This window comes from Mobula hypostoma, chromosome 6, assembly GCF_963921235.1.
Source record: "Mobula hypostoma chromosome 6, sMobHyp1.1, whole genome shotgun sequence".
NCBI lineage: Eukaryota > Metazoa > Chordata > Chondrichthyes > Myliobatiformes > Myliobatidae > Mobula > Mobula hypostoma.
In genome coordinates this window covers 72710398-72717430 of record NC_086102.1, presented here as the reverse complement: position 1 = coordinate 72717430, position 7033 = coordinate 72710398, and the positions used below count along the sequence as shown (strand labels likewise).

Here is a 7033-nt window from a genome sequence, read left to right as displayed (position 1 = left end):
GGCCTGGCTACCTCCGTCTACAACTGGATCCTTGACTTCCTCACCAGGAGACCACACTCTGTGTGGATCAGAAATAACATCTCCACCTTGCTGACAATCAACACTGGTGCATCTCAAGGATGCGTGATTACTCCACCACTGTACTTTCTCTACATCCACGATTGGCGTCGCAGCAACAATCTTGCACACAATGTCAATAAGACTAAGGAATTGATTGTGGACTTTAGGAAGAGGAAGTTGAGGGAACACACACCAGTCCTCATCGAGGGATCAGCAGTGGAAAAGATGAGCAGTTCCAAGTTCCGGGGTGTGTCAACATATCTGAGGATCTATCCTGGGCCCAACATATCAATGCAGCTACAAAGAAGGCAAAAAAAAACAGCCATTTTTCTTGAGAAGTTTGAGGAGAATCAGTAGGTGACCAAAGACATTTTAACTGGTTGTATCATTGTCTGGTATGGATGGAATAAGAAAAAGCTGCAGAAAATGTAAACTCAGCTAGCTCCATCCTTGGCACTAGCCTCCCCTGCATTGAGGACACCTTCAAAAGGCGATGCCTCAAAAAGCAAAAAGAAGGCATACATCGTTCAGTACCCCCATCACCCAGAACATGCCCTCTTCTCATTGTTACCGTTGAGGAGGAGGTACAGGATCTGAGAGCACAGACTCAACATTCAATAACAGCTTCTTCCCCTCCACCATCTGATTTCCAAATGGACAATGAATTGAACACTACCTCAGAGTTTTTCCCTCTCTTTTTGTACTACAATTTAATTTTTATATATATACTTCTTATTGCAATTTATAGTTATTTATTTATAGTTATAGTTATTATTATGTATTACAATGTACTGCTGCTGCAAAACCACAAATCTTATGACAAATGCCAGTGATACTAAAACTAATTCTGATTCTGATTATGAGTATGACTCCTGGACTTAGTTTAACACACAAAGTATGCCGTTGTCAAAGCACGGTACCTACAAAATTCCATCTGAATTACCTTGAATTTTGTGTATTAGCTTAATTACTTATTCTTTGGGTGTATTCCTATTCAAAATACATATTTAAATAACATGCTATGGGTTCTTAGAAGCTAGTGTTGAAAAGGCCAGTCCAATCAAAATCAACACCAATAGATTGGAAAAGAAAAGCACCATATTTTCAGCAAAATGTTTGGATTACTGATTTCACTTTCAGGTAGGTTAATTACATACCTAATTTTTTTTTTGCAATGATTTGCACTGTGAGGTCTAGCACTGAGCTGAAGGGAAGAGTAACACAAGGCAGAATAGACAAATGATGACATCAGTGAGTCTGACTGTCAAACCCTCAAAACCAGACTCAGAATATAAATATGCATTTGGGAAAATCTCAAACAACATTATTTTGTGCAAAGTAAGGAAGGTAATATTTGTGTCAAGAACACAACTTTGCATTTCTACTTTACAGGAGGCAACAAGGGCAAAGTAATGTTGTTCATTATTTGTATGAGCAACATAAAATTGCCCATAATTTGATCGTACAAATAAATATATGTCATAGAAAGAAAATACTGGAATATTTCCATTCCCTAGCTCCAGCAAACCTGTTCCATAGTTACCAAGTATTCCGCAAGAGCTCTTTATTGAAATGTTGATTGCAACATTAATTCCACAATCTCCATTATCCACAGACAGCATGCTTCCCAGTCAAAAACAAGGAGCCTCCACTGCCCGTTGCTAAGCCCACCAGTAAATTGGCAGTCTCACTACAACTGGCTCAGATTTTGACTTCACATAACACGCTCAATAACACAGATCTAAGAAGTAAGTCAAATAAATGGCTCACCAAAGCTAACACAGCTGTCAGGTTAATTATGCATGCTGGAATGGAAATAAAAGGGAGCAATATTACTCTTATTGTCCATTTTCAAGATCCTTTTAAATCCCTTCTGTTCCACTAATTTGGCAAGTAATCCAGGATTTCATCTAAACTGCAATGAGATCATCAGGTAATGTAATTGGTGGAGACATATATAATTCACAGCCACCGGCATTGAGTAGGGCTCACTATAAGAGGCTGGTCTGACGTGATGACGTAATTTACTTAAAGTCCTTTTACCGCATTTTATATTCAGTGTTTAGTCTACAATAAATGAGTTGCTAGGGTTTTTCTTAAACATAAAACGCCCTCACACCATTTTTATTTGTAAAGACATACATGAATAATTCAAAATCACACTTTGAACTCCACCTTAGAGTCAGTATTGGTAGAAACACGTAAAGGATGATGGTATCAGTAGTTGCTGACTTGATGCTGGGAAATTGTCTGTTCTGTAAACCTCACTTTGCATGACTTATGCCAGAAATATTAAATTATATGAGCATCTCTGCTAAAATCAGGTTTTAGGGAGTTTAGCACACTGTGCATTCCAAGTTCTTGACTGTATGACCCTATTCGACTGTATATAACATAATCTGATGGAATATGCTGGAATACTTCTAACTTTGATTTCAATCATTTGCACCTAGATAACAGGCTGTACTGTGATTTTCCATAGCACAGAGCCATGTCATCTGCTGTGTCAAAGAACATGAGCTGAAAAAAGGGGGTGTTCAGTTCAGTTATTTACTTTTTTCAGATAAATTCTGTGAGAGAAAATTTTATCTGATAACTCAAGTTTTTGGTGTCGTGATTTGTGAATTCCAGAGGAGAAAATTTCCATAACTCGAACAGCCATAATTCAATGGACACCTATTTATCAGGAAGGAGAACATTTGGCAGTTAGTATAAGATGGTCAGGTCCAATTTTTGGATTGGTGGACCAGGTGAAGGTCACAACTATGTATTTATGATAGGAGTTGTGTTCTGCGTATTTCTGAGGGTGGAGTGGTGCTGGCTAGGTTGCCATCTAAATAACTCCCCAGAGTTAGGCTCCTTTAACTCACACTGAAGCAGCCTTCCCTGCATTTGTATGTGCAAAATGAAACAGCAATGAATACTTCGGTTGGCACTTTCAAATGACTTGATGCTGTGAAAGGCCCTATATAAATGCAATCCCTTTCCTAGGATCAGTTTAGCTAATGAAGATTGGAAGTGGCAAACTGAAATTATGAAAAATAATGTTTTTTCCCCTCTTCACTTAAAGCAGTCTTCGGTATTAATGGTAGAGAAACCAATACATGCAAAGGACTCTAATTGAGTCCTTCTGGAGGGTTTCAGCTCAAAATGTCGACTGTACTCTTTCCCATAGTTGCTGCTTGGCTTGCTGAGTTCCTCCAGCATTCTGTGTGTGTTGCTTGGATTTCCAGCATCTGCAAATTTTCTCTTGTTTCTAATTGATTACTGTATTGATTCCGCTTTCTGTTTGTCTATGAAATATAGAAAAAGATTAGAAGTTACAAGGGCATTTCCAAGGGTAAATGTCTGCCAGAAAATTATAATCTGGAAGTTTTGACAGCACAAGTAAGTTGAAGTAAGCTAAGAACGTCACCATTCATTGTTACACTCACAGGAAAAAAAATCAATGGATTACCAGTTATGACCCAACAAGTGATGGCCCAAGTGCAGAGGGAGAGACACTGAACAGAGGAACAGTTCACTGAATTTTAATAAGAATGGCTGAGAAGCAGTAACTTTATACTAAATTAATTTCACTCCTTTACAGCATCAATTTGTGCTGAAGTCTTCTTTCCCAGAGCAAGGACGAAGGTAAGTGGTGAGTTTGCTTTGGTCAAAACTTGCCAAAACTAAAATGAAAAGAAGAGAGTTAAATTCAACCATAATGAAATACAGATTGGCTGGAACATGCATGCACACAATGTGATTGCCAACCTCATCCAGCTGCCTGCATATGAGGGTGCCCAGACATCAGCTGTCCATTTTCCTCCATGAATACTGCCTGACCTGTTGAGTTCCTCCAGCACTTTGTGTGTTGTTCCAGATTCCAGGATTTGCAGTCTCTAATGAACCCTGCGATATCTCAGCAAACTCCTCCAAGTCTATTGAAATGATAGGCAAATTTGTTTCAGGGCAGCATATCCAGCTGGGATTTTGATTACATCCAACTGGCTGCAATGAGTGAGGCACATTGTATTCCTGAAATAAGCACTCTACAAGCTCCATCAAAGGAAGAAGTAAGGAAAATAATTCATAGGTATTCTCAAAGTGACCTTGAGAAAGTCTAAACACGAGGAAATCTGCAGATGCTGGAATTTCAAGCAACACACATAAAAGTTGCTGGTGGCCTGCCGCGTTGAGAAAGTGTAACACGCTTACAGGGAACCTCTGGTCCATGACCACTTTAGGTGGAAAGAATGCAACTGAGAAAATACTGGACTTGGTTCTCTTCAATTGTAGCGTGTGTAGCCCCAATGCAAAAAGCAGTAGGAGCCCATAACGGTGTTATATGCATGCAACTAACCTAAACATTCAAGCACCAACTACCCCACCCATGTCAGGATCTCGAAGTCTTGCAAAAGGATTCTTCAGCCACATTAGTGCCCTCAGAACTGGAAATGGAAACGGGATGAAAATATCATCTACTATGGGGCAACTGCCCAAAAATGAAGATCATTTTAGCAGCTGCATAAACTTGGAAAATGGTCATATGTAGAAGGTCTTTTGATAGGGAGAGAAGCCTGAGAAAATTATTGTTGGATTGAAAATGATCCCCATGATTGTACATGCTGTTCTCTCAGAAATAAAGCTTTTTGGTTTAGCTGAAGCATTCAGTGCTTTCTGACGTTACACAGAGATGAACAAATTGGATGAATATTACTATGGGCAATGATAGGAATTTTGGAAGTCAAATAAAATCTTGCGTCCATTTCTAATTTAGGAAGAATATGAAGGCCTGAGAAAGAATATAGGAAATGATTCCACTGGATAAACTGGGATTCCAAGGAACAAAGTAAGTTGAGAGGAGAGCTGATAGACATTCACAAGGTCACAATAAATATCGTATGAGATAAACTGAGGAAAGCTGCTCCTATAAACAAGGATCAAGAGACATATTTTCAAGGTGTTGAGCAAGAGGTGTGAATGCAATGTAGACAGGAGGTACAATGAGGAACGCGCTGCCTATAATGGAATTGGGAAAAATTCCCTTAGGGAATTGGATAGTCAGCTGAGGAAAAATAATTTGCAAGCTAGAGAAAGTGAGCCTGGAAAACAGAATGAGTGGATTGCTTTAAAGAGAGCTGGCATGGACTTGATGATTCAAGCAAATCCTGCACCATAACAAATCTATGTTTTTATGCTCTGCAGTGCTACTTATTTTATAAATTGAGTTAATCCCCTGATCTGTGATTAATACCTTATCTTTGTTTTGACAGGATAATATGAATCACTCTTAAATTCTCAGTTGTAGTATTTATGGGAGTTCTGGAATTATTTTGCCCATTATTCAACTCATTATCTCAACATCTCTAAGCATACGACTCTGTTCTTGGACTTTTAATCATCTGGGTTTCATTATACATACACTTACATAATATATTTTAAAACTAATTTTACTTGTGAAAATTTCACATGCGATAATCCTGAACCACGTAGCCAATTAATCAACGTATTTGGCTTACCAAATTACATCTCCTTGCACATTTTTTATTTTCCTATAGATTTTAAGGCACAGGGCGATGAAATATTTTCAGAAAATTACCCAGATTAATATTGCTAGTACTGTTTGAAGTTCATGTATTAGGTAAGAAAGACATAATGCATAGTCTAATCATTAACTTCACACAGTATTGTTTCTATGAAGTTTGATGGAAAATATCTCAGGACTCACTAAAACTGACAGACCTTCATAAATCAAAATCCAAATTCTCTTATGTTTTATAGTTATTCCTGATGAGCTTACATTTTAAACTAATTCTTTTAGTCAAGCCTCTTACAAGGTTTGAAAATCCTAGATACAAGAAAGTGGTAGCAGGCAATATGGATCATCGCCGTCATGGGCACTCGTATATTTAGATATCATAAATGGTTCACATGTATATTTTTTAATGAATTAATCCAGATGCCACTTTGGTGCAAATACCTATCAGAATTATACAGTGCAGACTAATCCTGTTGTTAGTCATGAATTTTAATTGTCTGGCAAAGCTGATTTGACACCAATATTGCCACTTTTTACTTCAACAATCTAGCTTGCATGACAACAGAGAGGAGTACCACTAGCACTCAGTGATGTGATCATTAATTATCTGTAAATTGCTTTTTAAGTTCTTCTGACTCTTCCTATCAATCATTGGTGCCTTTAAGACGATGACAATGATGTTATTCATGCAGAAGGGCTTTTGCTGCATTTAACACATCTGCATAGAGGACCCATGCCATTGCATGGCCACTTCAGTAGCATTCATGGTCAGTTAACAATATAGTCAGTGCACCTGAAAGATGGGTGGAAGGCAGGTACTGTTGCAGAAGTGAAGAGACTGCAGAAAGACTTGGACAGATTAGGCAAATATGGGTAAGGAAGTGGAAGATGGAATATAGTGTGGGGAAGTGTATGGTCATGCACTATGGTAGATTATTTCTAAACAAGGAGCAAATTCAGAAATCAGAGGAACAAAGGAATTTGGGAGTCCTCATGCAAGATTCTCTACAGGTTAACTTGCGTGATGAATGAGTGGTAATTAAGACAAATGCGATGTTAGCATTCATTTTGGGAGGACTAGAATATAAAAACAAGGATGTAATGCTAAGGCTTTATCAGGCATTGGCCAGACCGCACTTAGAATATTGTGAATGGTTTTGGGTCCTTTATCTAGGAAAGGATGTGCCGGCACTGGAGAGAGTCCAGAGGAGGTTCATGGGAATTAATGGCTCTGGGCCTGTACTCACTGGAGTTTAGAAGAAAGATGAGGATTTCACTGAAACCTATTGAATAGAGAAAGGCTTAGATAGATTAGATTTGAAGTGGATGTTGGGGGCGTCTAGGGCCCAAGAGTAGTGAATTTGTGGAATTAATTGCCACAGATGGATGTGGAGGGCAGGTCGCTGTGTTTGTTTAAAATAGAGGCTGATAGGTTCTTGATTAGTAAGA

The 7033-nt window shown here is 38.5% G+C and overlaps 1 long non-coding RNA gene across 1 annotated transcript in view; it reads right to left on the bottom strand.

Annotated features, from left to right (window-relative positions):
- Positions 1–2174: 2174 nt before the first annotated feature.
- The window catches only part of LOC134348109 (uncharacterized), a 46866-nt gene continuing 42007 nt past the window's right edge, over positions 2175–7033 (bottom strand). Inside the window, exon 3 of the long non-coding RNA XR_010018354.1 lies at positions 2175–3353. This is a non-coding gene — a long non-coding RNA (uncharacterized LOC134348109). The remainder of the gene's footprint in view (positions 3354–7033) is intronic.